Consider the following 17,699-nt stretch of genomic DNA (forward strand, 5'->3'; position numbering starts at 1 on the left):
TGTCGGGGGAGGCAGTGCAGGGTGTCGGGGGAGGCAGTGCAGTGCAGGGTGTCGGGGGAGGCAGTGCAGGGTGTCGGGGGAGGCAGTGCGGTGCAGCGTGTCGGGGGAGGCAGTGCGGTGCAGGGTGTCGGGGGAGGCAGAGCAGTGCAGGGTGTCGGGGGAGGCAGAGCAGTGCAGGGTGTCGGGGGAGGCAGAGCAGTGCAGGGTGTCGGGGGAGGCAGTGCAGGGTGTCGGGGGAGGCAGTGCAGGGTGTCGGGGGAGGCAGTGCAGGGTGTCGGGGGAGGCAGTGCAGTGCAGGGTGTCGGGGGAGGCAGTGCAGGGTGTCGGGGGAGGCAGTGCAGGGTGTCGGGGGAGGCAGTGCAGGGTGTCGGGGGAGGCAGTGCAGTGCAGGGTGTCAGGGGAGGCAGTGCAGGGTGTCGGGGGAGGCAGAGCAGTGCAGGGTGTCAGGGGAGGCAGTGCAGGGTGTCGGGGGAGGCAGTGCAGTGCAGGGTGTCAGGGGAGGCAGTGCAGGGTGTCGGGGGAGGCAGTGCAGGGTGTCGGGGGAGGCAGTGCAGGGTGTCGGGGGAGGCAGTGCAGTGCAGGGTGTCGGGGGAGGCAGTGCAGGGTGTCGGGGGAGGCAGTGCAGTGCAGGGTGTCGGGGGAGGCAGTGCAGGGTGTCGGGGGAGGCAGTGCAGGGTGTCGGGGGAAGCAGTGCAGGGTGTCGGGGGAGGCAGTGCAGTGCAGGGTGTCGGGGGAAGCAGTGCAGGGTGTCGGGGGAAGCAGTGCAGGGTGTCGGGGGAAGCAGTGCGGTGCTTCTCACCCAGGCCAGGACAGTCAGCATGGCACAGACCCCACTGCTGGGACAGAAGCCGGAACATTCTTCCAGCTCGGGGGGGCGGCGGTCGCTGTACGTGTTGCAGAGATGCAGACATCGCGGTTTCTGCAGAACATTCACTTCCTCTGCGGCTGCCCCCACTTCCTTCATCTGCCCCCCCCCCCTCCCCCACTTCCTTCATCTGCCCCCCCCTCCCCCACTTCCTTCATCTGCCCCCCCCCTCCCCTCCCCCGACAACCTTCACACTCGGCTACAAACACAGCAAAACAAAAAGGGAACCAATAAAAAGTCACCAAAGCGAAGAAACTTTCCACAACATCCCCGGAGATCCAGAAGAAACATCATAATAGGAAGTCATGTGACCATGGGTGGGGGGAGGGGGATCCGCAGCCGGCTCCACATAGACAGGGCCTCTTGGATCGCAGCCTGTGATTGGTCGGGACCTCAGATATCTACAACCCAAAAAAAGCCAAAAAATTTCTGAACAGATTAGGGAAGAGACGGACTTTTGTGTTTAACTATTTTCACCTCCGGAAGGCTCCCCCCCCCCCCTTCATGACCGGGCAATTGTCTGCTATTCAGCACTGCGCTACTTTAATTGGTAATTGCACATTCATGCAACGCTGTACCCAGCACAGCGGCTAAATGGTCAGCACTTCCGCCTGGCAGTACTCGGGTTGTTGGTTCAAATCCCAACCACAGCACCACCTGCCTGGAGTTTGCATGTTCTCCCTGTGCCTGCGCGGGAGTCCTCCAGGTACTCCAGTTTCCTCCCACACTCCAAAGACGTGCTGTGAGGTGACTTGGCCCTAGTATGTGAATGTATGTTAGGGATCTTAGATTGTACGCTCCTCAGGGGCGGGGCCTGATTGCTGGCATTATACAAGTTCCTGGAATAAATGAAATCCCCCGATGACGTTTGTCACACGGATCGCTCTTTCTTCATGTATTCCATCACCACTGGAGTCTAATATATCAACAAAACAAGATTGTAAGTTTTGGAAATTAAAAACAAATGTTATAGAACATCCAATAAAATCAGATTTCAGCCACAATGTATCCCAATAAAAGTGATCGGGTGGCTCTAGAATGGCCTGATCCCTTTTATGGGGATCTCAAAGTGTGTATGCATGGTGGTTCCTAGGCACTCCACACCCACAGTGAAAGCAGGAGGAGCCGAGGATCATGGGAAACCACTCCCACAGTGAAGGCAGGAGGAACTTAGGATCATGGGAAACAAAACCCACAGTGAAAGCAGGAGGAGCCGAGGATCATGGGACACCACTCCCATAGTGAAAGTAGGAGGAGCCCAGGATCATGGGACACCATGGGAAGCCACTCCCACAGTGAAAGCAGGAGGAGCACAGGATCATGGGAAACCACTCCCACAGTGAAAGTAGGAGGAGCCCAGGATCATGGGAAACCACTCCCACAGTGAAAACAGAAGGAGTGGAGGAGGAAGGAGCAGTGGAGGAAGGAGTAGTGGAGGAAGGAGCAGCGGAGGAAGGAGTGGAGGAGGAAGGAGCAGTGGAGGAAGGAGCAGTGGAGGAAGGAGCAGCGGAGGAAGGAGTGGAGGAGGAAGAAACAGTGGAGGAAGAAGCAGTGGAGGAAGAAGCAGCGGAGGAAGAAGCAGCAGAGGAAGAAGCAGCGCAGGAAGGAGCGGAGGAGGAAGGAGCAGCGGAGGAAGGAGCAGCGGGGGAAGGAGTGGAGGAGGAAGGAGCAGCGGAGGAAGGAGCGGAGGAGGAAGGAGTGGAGGAGGAAGGAGCGGAGGAGGAAGGAGCAGCGGAGGAAGGAGCGGAGGAGGAAGGAGTGGAGGAGGAAGGAGCAGCGGAGGATGGAGTGGAGGAGGAAGGAGCAGCGGAGGAGGAAGGAGCAGTAGAGGAAGGAGCAGCGGAGGAAGGAGTAGCGGAGGAGGGAGCAGCGGAGGAAGAACTGGAGGAGGAAGGAGCAGCGGAGGAAGGAGCAGCGGAGGAGTGGTGATATAGAAGTTGGGGGCAGCCCTCTGCAGAGACACTGTCCCTTTGCCCCACAAGGTGTCTCTATGGTCGGTGAGATGATTTCCTCCAGTTCCGGCAGCTGCAGGTCAGGGAAGTTGCTCGTGCATTCTTGAACCATCGTCATGCTTTCTTCATTCTTGGTTGCTGGAGTGACACCACGTAGCTGCGAGGTTCCGGCTCTGCGTGTAAATAGGAAGACATTTCCCTCCCGTAAATCCTGCCGTCCCATCAATGGCCTCTGAAGGCTCCATGGAGCCGACTATTGTGTTGGATATGTTGTGGCATTTGTAGAGCGCAGTGAAGTAGCTGCAAATGGGCCGTGTCGGCGTGCAAACACACCAGGCCCGGCTAGGGAAGGGTTCCCATATTTGGGATTTTGTTGCCCTGGGTGCTCAGCGGCTCATTAACCCTCCAATCAGAACAATAAACATTGCTGCTGACCTGCGGACGTCTCCTGCGTGCTGACATCCTCTCACCTCCGTTCCTGAATTTCAGGAGCCTTTCCGGTCCCATGGAGCACCACCCTTGCCTGTCCAATGGAGCACCACCCTTGCCTATTCAATGGAGTACCACCCTTGCAGGGTCTCATGGAGTGCCGCCCTTATAGGGTCCCATGGCGTACCACCCTTTCAGGGTCCTATGAAGCACCACCCTTGCAGGGCCACATGGAGCACCATCCTTGCCTGTCCCATGGAGCACCACCCTTGCCTGTCCCATGGAGCACCACCCTTGCCTGTCAATGGAGCACCATCCTTGCCTGTCCCATGGAGCACCACCCTTGCCTGTCCCATGGAGCACCACCCTTGCCTGTCAATGGAGCACCATCCTTGCAGGGTCCCATGGAGCACCACCCTTGCCTGTCCCATGGAGCACCGCCCTTGCCTGTCCCATGGAGCACCACCCTTGCAGGGTCCCATGGAGCACCACCCTTGCAGGGTCTCATGGAGCACCACCCTTGCAAGGTCTCATAGAGCACCACCCTTGCAGGGTCTCATGGAGCACCACCCTTGCAGGGTCCCATGGAGTGCCGCCCTTATAGGGTCTCATTCAGAACCCTCCTTTCAGGGTCTCATGGAGTACTCTCAGGGTCCCATGGAGCACCACCCTTGCAGGGTCTCATGGAGCACCACCCTTGCAGGGTCCCATGGAGCACCACCCTTGCAGGGCCTCATGGAGCACCACCCTTGCAGGGCCCCATGGAGCACCACCCTTGCAGAGTCCCATGGAGCACCACATCCACAAGTCCAATGGAGCACCACGCTCATAGGGTCCCATGGAGCACCACCCTGGCAGGGCCCCATAGAGCCCTGCTGTAGCCACTCTTGCATGCACTCTCCTAACAGGACTACAGCTGGACCTCCCAACTCTGCATTGACTAGAAAACCCAGACAGTGGAAACCCATCATATAGAGCCCATCCCCCACTCCTCCTCCAGGGCAGTTGATTGACAGCATCTCCTGGGGCGTACATGCCCGTTGTTTAGACGGCTCCGTGGATGATGGGACATGTAGTCCATATAAAGGCAGTCATGTGACCTTTTTATGAGATGCTCAGTGCTCATTCCCAACCAGAAGTTCAGGGAAGCGGCACCGAGTGATCCAGGAGAAGCGCAGAATATAAGTGCTTGGCCACACCCAGTAGTAGTATTGGGGAATGCCGTCAGATCTTCGGTCGAACGTTTGTCCGGTTTTTTCCATTTGAAGAAATCGAAATCGTTTTTTCCATGGACTATAGAAATTCCAAGCTATGAGGTAGGAGGGAGGGGCTTCTCTGATGGGGGATCAATCCCGTCCTCTGATTTGGCAATATCAGCTGGTGGGTGTGGTTAAAGACACAAACCCAACAACGATCTTTGGATTTCCTGTACGTCATACACACTGGATATACTTTATATATATATGTATCTCTTTCAGCAGCATGGACACTGTTCCTCAGGGGCGGAATTAAAGTCCCATTTCAGGACGGCTCCTATATTTCATTCCCTGGTGCTGTATATAGGATGGGGGGAGGGGGGGTTGGCTTTGCCTCCAGCGATATAAACAGACTGAATTAAACATGTCCGGCGCGGTTTCCCATGGAAAGCCTACAAGCCGGTCAGGACTTCCCATTTGGAACCAATGAACCATGAACGTATTTTATCAGATGTGACCTGTGGATGGTGGTGACGCCCGGTGTGGACGGTGCGGTGACGCCCGGTGTGGACGGTGCGGTGACGCCCGGTGTGGTGACGCCCGGCGTGGACGGTGCGTTGACGCCCGGTGTGGTGGAACTGTTTGGTTTCTATGGCAGTAATGGATGTGGATGGAACACAATGGGGTTCTGAGTGACCACAACACCTTTCATCAGTGAATGTGATACTGGAGCTACGACTGTGACAAGGTGGAAGGATTCACCCAGCGGCCTCTCCGCTGCTGTTCCCGAGACTGTGCTCCCCAGCCATGGAAGGTTAGTTCTTGCTGGGACCACCCTGCAATGTCTACAAAAAGTGTGCAGATCCTAAAAAGCTTTATAGAATGACCCTAACCTACACTGGACATCCCATTCCAAAACATACCCCCCATAGCCATTATTATGGACCCCCCCCCCCCACATGGCTATTAATATAAAGTGTATCCCTCCCACTCCATGGTCAATAATGAGATATTGGTCATACGTCCATAGCCATTGATATGGAGTTGTCCCCCCATGGCCATCAATGTGGATCTGCCCCATGGCCATCAATGTGGATCTGCCCCATGGCCATCAATGTGGATCTGCCCCATGGCCATCAATGTGGACCTGCCCCATGGCCATCAATGTGGACCTGCCCCATGGCCATCAAGGTGGACCTGCCCCATGGCCATCAATGTGGACCTGCCCCATGGCCATCAATGTGGACCTGCCCCATGGCCATCAATGAGGACCTGCCCCATGGCCATCAATGTGGACCTGCCCCATGGCCATCAATGTGGACCTGCCCCATGGCCATCAATGTGGACCTGCCCCATGGCCATCAATGTGGGCCTGCCCCATGGCCATCAATGTGGACCTGCCCCATGGCCATCAATGTGGACCTGCCCCATGGCCATCAATGTGGATCTGCCCCATGGCCATCAATGTGGACCTGCCCCATGGCCATCAATGTGGGCCTGCCCCATGGCCATCAATGTGGACCTGCCCCATGGCCATCAATGAGGACCTGCCCCATGGCCATCAATGTGGACCTGCCCCATGGCCATCAATGTGGACCTGCCCCATGGCCATCAATGTGGACCTGCCCCATGGCCATCAATGAGGACCTGCCCCATGGCCATCAATGTGAACCTGCCCCATGGCCATCAATGTGGACCTGCCCCATGGCCATCAATGTGGATCTGCCCCAGGGCCATCAATGTGGACCTGCCCCAGGGCCATCAATGTGGACCTGCCCCATGGCCATCAATATGCAGCCCTCCCCCATGTACATTAATATAAGACATTCCATAGAATTTTGGAGGGTGTCTGTGGGAATTTGTACCATTTATGAGGTCAGGTGTTAGATGAGAAGACCTGGCTCATCCCAAATGTGTTCAGTAGGTTGAGGACAGGACTCTGTGCAGGACACTGGAGTTCCTCCACACCAAACTGGTCATCCATTTCTTTATGGAGCTGCCCCCCTCTACTTTGTGGTTATACCAGCCTCCACTCATGTGTGAAGGTTTTCCACAAGATTTCGGAGGGTGTCTGCGGGAATTTGTGCCCATTTGTGAGGTCAGGTACTGATGTTGAATGAGAAGACCGGCTCACCATCAACGTTCCAATTCATCCCAGTGGTGTTCAGTAGGTTGAGGTCAGGGCTCTGTGCAGGACACTTGACCTGGAAACCCCATGCTAAAACCCTGGTCATTAATATGGAATTGCCCTCCATTGTGGCTATAACATCCTCCACTCTTCTTGGAAGGCTTTCTACAAGGTTTTGGAGGGTGTCTCTTAGAACATGTGCCCCTTTCTGGGGTCAGGTACTGATGTTGGATGATCTGGCTCACCACAGCAAACTCCGAGTTGGTGCCAAAAAAAAAAGACCTATCCAATTAATCTCTAAGGTCATCAGTAGGATTGAGGTCAGGGCTCTGTACAGGACACTCGAGTTCCTCCACACCAAACTGGTCATCCATGTCTTTATGGAGCTGGCTTTGTACACGGGGAACAGTCATGGGGGAACAGAAAAGGGTCTTCACCAAACTGGTCATCCATGTCTTTATGGAGCTGGCTTTGTACACGGGGGACAGTCATGGGGGAACAGAAAAGGGTCTTCACCAAACTGGTCATCCATGTCTTTATGGAGCTGGCTTTGTACACGGGGGACAGTCATGGGGGGAACAGAAAAGGGTCTTCACCAAACTGGTCATCCATGTCTTTATGGAGCTGGCTTTGTACACAGGGGACAGTCATGGGGACAGAAAAGGGTCTTCACCAAACTGGTCATCCATGTCTTTATGGAGCTGGCTTTGTACACAGGGGACAGTCATGGGGGGAACAGAAAAGGGTCTTCACCAAACTGGTCATCCATGTCTTTATGGAGATGGGTTTGTACACGGGGGACAGTCATGGGGTAACAGAAAAGGGTCTTCACCAAACTGGTCATCCATGTCTTTATGGAGCTGGCTTTGTACACGGGGGACAGTCATGGGGGACAGAAAAGGGTCTTCACCAAACTGGTCATCCATGTCTTTATGGAGCTGGCTTTGTACACAGGGGACAGTCATGGGGGACAGAAAAGGGTCTTCACCAAACTGGTCATCCATGTCTTTATGGAGCTGGCTTTGTACACGGGGGACAGTCATGGGGGAACAGAAAAGGGTCTTCACCAAACTGCTACCACAAGGCTGGAAGAGCACAATTGTCTCCAATGTCATTGGGTGATGGAGGATTACCGGGACCCGTCACTGGAGACCCCTGATCTCCATCATTGAAGGGTTCACATACTTTTGTTCATATGGTGTACGCCGGCTCCCCGTACATACAGTATACATACAAACAATGCATAAAAGCAACATTTGATAAGATTTTTTATATTTGGCTGACTTTTTCACATACTGCACACCTAAAACAATCCCGAAGTCGATGGGTCTTTTTTTGCACTTGACCCCCGTGACCCCCGTGACCCCCGACCTTCGATGTATAAAGATGATATATCTGTAGAATGGATCTGTAACCAGCAGGCATCACATTAGAAGACGTCTCGTGCAGAGATCAGCCGCTTCCAGGAAGCTGAGGAGGTCACAAGCAATGAATAGAAAATCCTTCAAACTGAGTTATGTTTCTGCCCTCTGCATTCAGGGACCATTCAGGGACCAAAGAAGGCCACAAATGGTAAAAGGTGCATGGCGAGGGCACAGGACACGACCCCCCAGGCGTTCTACTTCCCGGATAACAAATGACACTTCATCTATAATGGTGGCAGAGACACATTTCACATCTACAGAGGTCAAAAAAGTGACCAAGACCAATGCGTCTTGTTCTGCAGAGAACCTGGACTGAGGGCATCCACCATGGTGTTCAGCATTAGTAAGTAGGACCATGCATGGCCCCCCCCCCTAAAGTATTGAGTGTGACCAGTTTGGTGAGGAGGAACATGAGCGTCCTGCCCTGATCACCTCTGGGATGGATTGGAACACCGATGGTGATTCAGGTCTTCTCATTACATCAGTACCTGACCTCACCAATGGGTACAAATTCCCACAGACTCCCTCCATAATGATGACCATGGGTGAGATGGGGGAAACTCCATAATAATGGCTGTGGGATGGGGGGGCAACACAATATTAATGGCCATGGATGGGATGGGGGGGGCAACTCCATATTAATGGCCATGGCTAGGATGGGAAGGGGGAACTCCATATTAATGGCTATGGCTAGGATGGGGGGGGGGCAACTCCATATTAATGGCCATGGCTAGGATGGGGGGGCAACTCTATATTGATTCCTATGAGTGGGATTAGGAGAAAACTCAATATTAACGGCCATGGGTGGGATGGGGGAGGGGACTCCATATTAATGGCCATGGGTGGGACTCCATATTAATGGCCATGGGTGGGATGGGGGAGGGGACTCCATATTAATGACCATGGGTGGGATGGGGGAGGGGACTCCATATTAATGACCATGGGTGGGATGGGGAGGGGACTCCATATTAATGGCCATGGGTGGGATGGGGGAGGGGACTCCATATTAATGGCCATGGGGAGGGGACTCCATATTAATGACCATGGGTGGGATGGGGGAGGGGACTCCATATTAATGACCATGGGTGGGATGGGGGAGGGGACTCCATATTAATGACCATGGGTGGGATGGGGGAGGGGACTCCATATTAATGACCATGGGTGGGATAGGGAGGGGACTCCATATTAATGGCCATGGGTGGGATGGGGGAGGGGACTCCATATTAATGACCATGGGTGGGATGGGGGAGGGGACTCCATTTTAATTGCCATGGGTGGGATGGGGGAGGGGACTCCATATTAATGACCATGGGTGGGATGGGGGAGGGGACTCCATATTAATGACCATGGGTGGGATGGGGGAGGGGATTCCATATTAATGACCATGGGTGGGATGGGGGAGGGGATTCCATATTAATGACCATGGGTGGGATGGGGGAGGGGACTCCATATTAATGGCAATAGATGGGACCCGGGGGGCCCTATAGGACCACGCAGTCAATCGCCGCTTTCCTCTGAATGGCTGTTTTGAGCAACCTAGTGGGATTGGTTGAGAGTTTTGTCTCCCACAAATCGGTTTGATCGATCGGCAGACCCCTCCCCCCAATCATGTCATGAAAAGCCTTTGTAAGGGAAGTGGTGGGGACTCCATTGGGGGGTTTGTAGATCCTGACACAATGGGGGCCAATCCTTGAAGTGGCCCCGTCACCGATCCCGGACACGTCATACCACACGGCTCAAGGAAGCTCCCCCGACTATCATTAAAGTCTTGGTGTGTGGGGGACAGGAGAACACGTATGGAACATGCAAACTCCATGCAGAACCTGGAATCCCAGTGCTGCCGGCAATAGTAGTGACCAATGAGGCCGAATCTTTCGCTGAGTCTCGCTCCTCCGACTCGTCCTCCACATTGCTGATGAGGCCGAATCTTTCGCTGAGTCTCACTCCTCCGGCTCGGCCTCCACATTGCTGATGAGGCCGAATCTTTCGCTGAGTCTCCTCCGGCTCGGCCTCCACATTGCTGATGAGGCCGAATCTTTCGCTGAGTCTCACTCCTCCGGCTCGTCCTCCACATTGCTGATGAGGCCGAATCTTTCGCTGAGTCTCACTCCTCCGACTCGTCCTCCACATTGCTGATGAGGCCGAAAGAATGAGAACGATGCGCTGCTGCTAGACGGGTGTGTCATCCACATCATCATAGGACTCCAATTATCGGTACAACAAAGTCAAACGATCCGGAACAATCTGTTATTAGAGTCATGTGACCAGAGCCATGCGTTCGATGGACAGAGATTACAGGAAAATCGTCCAAGAGGAACTCTGCCTGGACCACACCCATCATTTCATGCATAGAAGTAATGACCTGTGTTTAGTTGGTATAAGGGGAGGGGCCTCATGATATTGCGGTGAGTGGGGGAGGGGCCTCTTGGTATTGCGGTGAGTGAGGGAGGGGCCTCTTGATATTGCGTTGAGTGGGGGAGGGGCCCTTGATATTGCATTGAGTGGGGGAGGGGGCCTCCTGACATTGCATTGAGTGGGGGAGGGGGCCTCCTGACATTACGGTGAGTTGGAGAGGGGTCTCCTGACATTACAGTGAGTGGGGGAGGTGCCTCCTGACATTACAGTGAGTGGGGGAGGTGCCTCCTGACATTATGGTGAGTGGGTGGGGGGGGGGGGGAAAGGGCCTCCTAACATTATGGTAAGTGAGGGAAAGGGCCTCCTGACATTGCTGTGAGTGGGAGAAGGGCCACATGATATTGAGTGGGGGAGGGGCCTCCTGACATTGCGGTGAGTGGGGGAGGGGCCTCCTGACATTGTGGTGAGTGGGGGAAGGGCCTCCTGACTTTGAGATGAATGGGGGAAGGGCCTCCTGACATTGCGATGAATGAGAAGAATGCTAAAAAGCTCACTGGTGTCATGCCATTGGATTTGCCATGAGATGTTGGTCCCATGACTATGCTGACCAACAGATTTGAGGTCAATGTGCCATCTATGAAGGAAGCCCCAATAGCCTCTGCAGGAACCTTGGTTGAGGCCGGCTGCTCTAGAACATTCAGACGTATTGATCAGACGAGTTTTGCTCTTAACAAAATTTGTGTCATAGTTGAAGAATGTTGGTGTTTTGTTGGATCTTTGATGGAACCTTAGAAGTTCTTCTGATCTGGTAAATTGTGAGGATCTCCTGTATCTCCTTCCACTCACCATCACTGTCCTCATAGATTGTCCTCCCTGATATATACATTGTTAGTAAAGGGACCTGTACTCCATCTAATGGAGTCATTCCCAAATCTCAGAGGGGTCATCACCCCCCAACACTGAACGTATGAAGCAAGACTTTCATTTGTTGGATAGAAGGTAGACTTTGAGGCTTTTACTCAACCCTCCCCCACCCTTGTTAGCAATAAAACTACTAATGTAAGTTGCATGATTGGAGATCAGAGACGATCAGACAAAGCCAAGGGTGGTAAGTTCCATGATTGGAGATCAGAGAAGATCAGACAAAGCCAAGGGTGGTGAGTTCCATGATTGGAGATCAGAGATCTGACAAAGCCAAGGGTGGTAAGTTCCATGATTGGAGATCAGAGAAGATCAGACAAAGCCAAGGGTGGTGAGTTCCATGATTGGAGATCAGAGATCTGACAAAGCCAAGGGTGGTAAGTTCCATGATTGGAGATCAGAGAAGATCAGACAAAGCCAAGGGTGGTGAGTTCCATGATTGGAGATCAGAGATCTGACAAAGCCAAGGGTGGTAAGTTCCATGATTGGAGATCAGAGACGATCAGACAAAGCCAAGGGTGGTGAGTTCCATGATTGGAGATCAGAGACGATCAGACAAAGCCAAAGGTGGTAAGTTCCATGATTGGAGATCAGAGATCTGACAAAGCCAAGGGTGGTAAGTTCCATGATTGGAGATCAGAAACGATCAGACAAAGCCAAGGGTGGTGAGTTCCATGATTGGAGATCAGAGACGATCAGACAAAGCCAAGGGTGGTGAGTTCCATGATTGGAGATCAGAGACGATCAGACAAAGCCAAGGATGGTAAGTTCCATGATTGGAGATCAGAGATCTGACAAAGCCAAGGGTGGTAAGTTCCATGATTGGAGATCAGAGACGATCAGACAAAGCCAAGGGTGGTAAGTTCCATGATTGGAGATCAGAGAAGATCAGACAAAGCCAAGGGTGGTAAGTTCCATGACTGGAGATCAGAGAAGATCAGACAAAGCCAAGAGTGGTAAGTTCCATGATTGGAGATCAGAGAAGATCTGACAAAGCCAAGGGTGGTAAGTTCCATGATTGGAGATCAGAGAAGATCTGACAAAGCCAAGGGTGGTAAGTTCCATGATTGGAGATCAGAGAAGATCAGACAAAGCCAAGGGTGGTAAGTTCCATGACTGGAGATCAGAGAAGATCAGACAAAGCCAAGGGTGGTAAGTTCCATGATTGGAGATCAGAGACGATCAGACAAAGCCAAGGGTGGTAAGTTCCATGATTGGAGATCAGAGAAGATCAGACAAAGCCAAGGGTGGTAAGTTCCATGACTGGAGATCAGAGAAGATCAGACAAAGCCAAGAGTGGTAAGTTCCATGATTGGAGATCAGAGAAGATCTGACAAAGCCAAGGGTGGTAAGTTCCATGATTGGAGATCAGAGAAGATCTGACAAAGCCAAGGGTGGTAAGTTCCATGATTGGAGATCAGAGATCAGACAAAGCCAAGGGTGGTAAGTTCCATGACTGGAGATCAGAGAAGATCAGACAAAGCCAAGGGTGGTAAGTTCCATGACTGGAGATCAGAGAAGATCAGACAAAGCCAAGGGTGGTAAGTTCCATGATTGGAGATCAGAGAAGATCTGACAAAGCCAAGGGTGGTAAGTTCCATGATTGGAGATCAGAGAAGATCTGACAAAGCCAAGGGTGGTAAGTTCCATGATTGGAGAACAGAGAAGATCTGACAAAGCCAAGGGTGGTAAGTTCCATGATTGGAGATCAGAGAAGATCTGACAAAGCCAAGGGTGGTAAGTTCCATGATTGGAGAACAGAGAAGATCTGACAAAGCCAAGGGTGGTAAGTTCCATGATTGGAGATCAGAAGATCTGACAAAGCCAAGGGTAGTGTCTCCAGAGGTCCATTAGCTCCACTACAGCGACACAGCCCAGGGGACAACCTTCCATAGAGAACCTTCCACCCAGCTGTTCCAGGCACACTAGGTGTCATCAGTGCAAGAGATGGAGGTCACGATGGCTTTTATGTCCACATTACCCACGAACACCAGAAAGAGGCCAAGGAGGACATTTTATTTCAAGTCTTTGTTGTGAATGCCAAGACATCTTCCCAAAGTTCACATTTCAGGGACCGGAGGTCATTGGTGGACAGACCCTGCCATTACTGATACCTCAAGCTATACTGGAGCCACAGACGTACAATTTGATTTATATCTAATAACGGAAGAAACACACGATGGCAGTTGACTAGTGCAAACTTGCCTACAAGCCCCACCTTGAGGGGAATGTTTGGATCCTACAGGTAGATTTATACTGTGTGTTATACTGTCTGTGATATGGGACTTCAGTCTCACGCATCCCCATAGGAACTGCATCAGCTCTTACAGAAGAGGAATTTTTGGAACCCCTAGGAGGGGCACACCTAAAGGAACCATGAATGTCTGAAGGCAATTTATTGAGACTTCTATATATACATCTTTGGACTTCATCCTCATTACCCATCTATGAATGTTCTCCACCTCTAGGAACTGATCAGGTCCTCAGAATGGTGAATGCGCCATCGTCACACATGAATCATCGTCTTATTGAACTTTTTATTTATTTTTAGAATATTCTCTCTAACAGTTGAAGTTTTTGGATACATTTCCACCACTCCTGGTTACACGAGAATTCATCTCCACCATCTACGGCAGTCACAACGAAGGCAATGAGATGTATATTCATCATTTAATGGCTGAGATGATGATATGAATCCTTTTGATGTCTGAATTTATGACCATCCATCATGGTCTCCTAGGAACCGGTTCATACTTATTTTGATGATCATTAAGGAACAGTTAAAGAGGAGAACGAATTTATTAAGTCATCGATTATGGAAGACTCATATGATGAATACAGAAGAAACCCTACAGCCTCGCATTGACCATTTTTTGCCCATACAGCTTTTTGAAGACGCCAAACCTTTTTCTATTTCAATATGATTGTACCACGTTTACCCCGTCCATGTCCACCTTTTTCATGATCCATGAGACCTAATAAATTCCATATTGAATTCACCAATGTAGTGATATTACTCCGCAAAGGATTCCATAGAAACCATCTTTTAGGCAAGTTTGTACTAGTCAGCGGCCATCTTGTGTTTCCAAGCATTGCTGGGCTTACAATCCACACTTTATTTATAGCGAGTCGGAGATATTACAAGGATACGGTGAGGAACAGAAGTATTTGAACCCCCTGCGATTCTGCAAGTTCTCCCACTTCTCCATCATGGAGGGTCTGACATTCACATTGCAGGGGATTCCCACTCTGAGGACAGAATTCAGGAGATCACATTGTATGATTTGTAAAGAATGTATTTGTCTCGCACGGCTGAACAGAAGGATTTGAACCCCTGAGAAGATCCGTGTTAATATTTGGTACAGAAGCCTTTGTCTGCAATTCCAGAGGTCAGACGTCTCCTGTAATCCTTGGCCAGGTTTGCACTGCAACAGGGATTTTGGCCGACTCCTCCACACCGATCTCCTCTAGATCGGTCAGGTTTCGGGGCTGTCGCTGAGCAACACGGAGTTTCAGCTCCCTCCAAAGATGTTCTATTGGATTTAGGTGTGGAGACTGGCTAGGCCACTCCAGAACCTCGATATGCTTCTTACGGAGCCACTCCTTGGTTCTCCTGGCTGTGTGCTTCGGGTCGTTGTCATGTTGGAAGACCCAGCCACGACCCATCTTCAATGCTCTGACTGAGGGAAGGAGGTTGTTGCTGAAAATCTCATAATAAATGGCCCCATTCATCCTCTCCTTAATACAGTGCAGTCGTCCTGTCCCCTTCGCAGAAAAGCTCCCCCAAAGCATGATGTTACCACCCCCATGCTTCACAGTAGGGATGGTGTTCTTGGGATGCAACTCATCCTTTTTCCTCCAAACACGATGAGTGAAGTTTAGACCAGAAAGTTCATCTTTGGTCTCATCTGACCACATGACTTTCTCCCATGTCTCCTCTGGATCATCCAGATGGTCATTGGCAACCTTCAGATGGGCCTGGACATGTGATGACTGGAGCAGGGAACCTTCAGACGGGCCTGGACATGTGATGACTGGAGCAGGGGAACCTTCAGACGGGCCTGGACATGTGATGACTGGAGCAGGGGAACCTTCACACGGGCCTGGACATGTGATGACTGGAGCAGGGGAACCTTCCATGCAATGCATGATTGGAAACCATGCCGGCGTAGTGTTCTACCGACAGTGACCTGTGAAACTGTGGTCCCAGCTCTCTTCATGTCATTGACCAGCTCTTCCCTTGTAGTTCTGGGCTGATTCCTCACCTTTCTTCTCATCAGTGATCCCCCACGAGGTGACATCTTGCATGGAGCCCCAGTCCGAGGGAGACTGACAGTGGTCTTTAGCCTCTTCCATTCTCTAACAATTGCTCCAACAGTTGATCTATTTTCACCAAGCTGCTTGGCAATTGCCCCGTAGCCCTTTCCAGCCTTGTGGAGGTCCACCATTTTGTCTCTGGTGTCTTTTGACAGCTCTTTGATCTTGCCCATGGTAGTAGTTGGCGTCTGACTGACTGTGGGGGGGACAGGTGTCTATAGAGCTCAGACAGGTGCTACTAAGTGAGATGAATGAGTGGAGTAGAGGGGGGCTTTATAAAGGCGCAGTAACAGGTCTTTGAGAGGCAGAATTCTTGCTGCTTCTCAGGGGTTCCAATCCTTCCGTTCCTCGCTGTATATTATATCGATTAGTACGGCAATTCTTTATTCTTATGTAATGACGGAAGAACCGGCTCTGATTGGATAGAAATCGATTATTTCGCTAATCACTCAAATACATCAGTATTGGGAAATCTAAACAAGATCACATGTACCGTGTGCGGCCAATCACAGCACTTCTGTTAGACATTTGATACAATGTCTACTGCGATCCACGGGACGTATTGTGACCAATCAATTGTTGCCATCGGTGACCACGCTCTAACCTGTCCACTACTGGGAGTATATAGCAACCTCTAGCCCCACCCTACTGGGAGTATATAGCAACCTCTAGCCCCACCCTACTGGGAGTATATAGCAACCTCTAGCCCCACCCTACTGGGAGTATATAGCAACCTTTAGACCGCCCTACTGGGAGTATATAGCAACCTTTAGACCGCCCTACTGGGAGTATATAGCAACCTCTAGCCCCACCCTACTGGGAGTATATAGCAACCTCTAGCCCCACCCTACTGGGAGTATATAGCAACCTCTAGCCCCACCCTACTGGGAGTATATAGCAACCTCTAGCCCCACCCTACTGGGAGTATATAGCAACCTCTAGCCCCACCCTACTGGGAGTATATAGCAACCTTTAGACCGCCCTACTGGAAGTATATAGCAATCTCTAGCCCCACCCTACTGGAAGTACATAGCAACCTCTAGCCCGCCCTACTGGGAGTATATGGCAATCTCTAGCCCGCCCAAATGAGAGTATATAGCAACCTCTAGCCCGCCCTACTGGGGAGTATATGGCAACCTCTAGCCCACCCTACTGGGAGTACATAGCAACCTCTAGCCCCGCCCTACTGGGAGTATATAGCAACCTCTAGTCCACCCTACTGGGAGTATATAGCAACCTCTAGCCCCGCCCTACTGGGAGTATATAGCAATCTCTAGCCCGCCCTACTGGGAGTATATAGCAATCTCTAGCCCGCCCTACTGGGAGTATATAGCAATCTCTAGCCCGCCCTACTGGGAGTATATAGCAATCTCTAGCCCGCCCTACTGGGAGTATATAGCAATCTCTAGCCCGCCCTACTGGGAGTATATAGCAATCTCTAGCCCGCCCTACTGGGAGTATATAGCAATCTCTAGCCCCGCCCTACTGGGAGTATATAGCAACCTCTAGCCCGCCCTACTGGGAGTATATAGCAACCTTTAGACCGCCCTACTGGGAGTATATAGCAATCTCTAGCCCCGCCCTACTGGGAGTATATGGCAATCTCTAGCCCTGCCCTACTGGGAGTATATAGCAATCTCTAGCCCGCCCTACTGGGACTGACAGGCGGGAAGTGGATCGGTTGCTCGGGTCTCCGCCAGGAAGTGGATCGGTTGCTCGGGTCTCCGCAAGGAAGAGAATAAACCTTCTACACAGTGGCTTGGAAAGCAAATTTTCAAACTTTTATTTACAAATGTCACAGTGACAAAAAAATTTTTTGAAAAAAAAAAGAAAAGCTAGCTTCTCCCTGAGCCTCAAATTACAGAAATATATATATGTATACTATATTACAACAGCTGACTGAGTGCTTTTGTTCGCAGACATCTGTAACAACCAGAAATATACAATACTCCAAAAAACAAAAAATGAGACAAATCCAAATACGATTCTTCCACCAATTCTGAGGGGCTGGTTGATGCTGAACGCTCTGTTGGGCTTCTGGAGACAGACGAGTTCATTTGTGTCATTGAGAGCCATCCGCCGCCCCCCCATGCATGTTACCGAGAGCCATCC

The sequence above is a fragment of the Staurois parvus genome, unplaced genomic scaffold (genome assembly GCF_062004578.1).
Source record: "Staurois parvus isolate SC_StPar_1 unplaced genomic scaffold, SC_StPar_1.0 ptg003296l, whole genome shotgun sequence".
NCBI classification, from domain to species: domain Eukaryota; kingdom Metazoa; phylum Chordata; class Amphibia; order Anura; family Ranidae; genus Staurois; species Staurois parvus.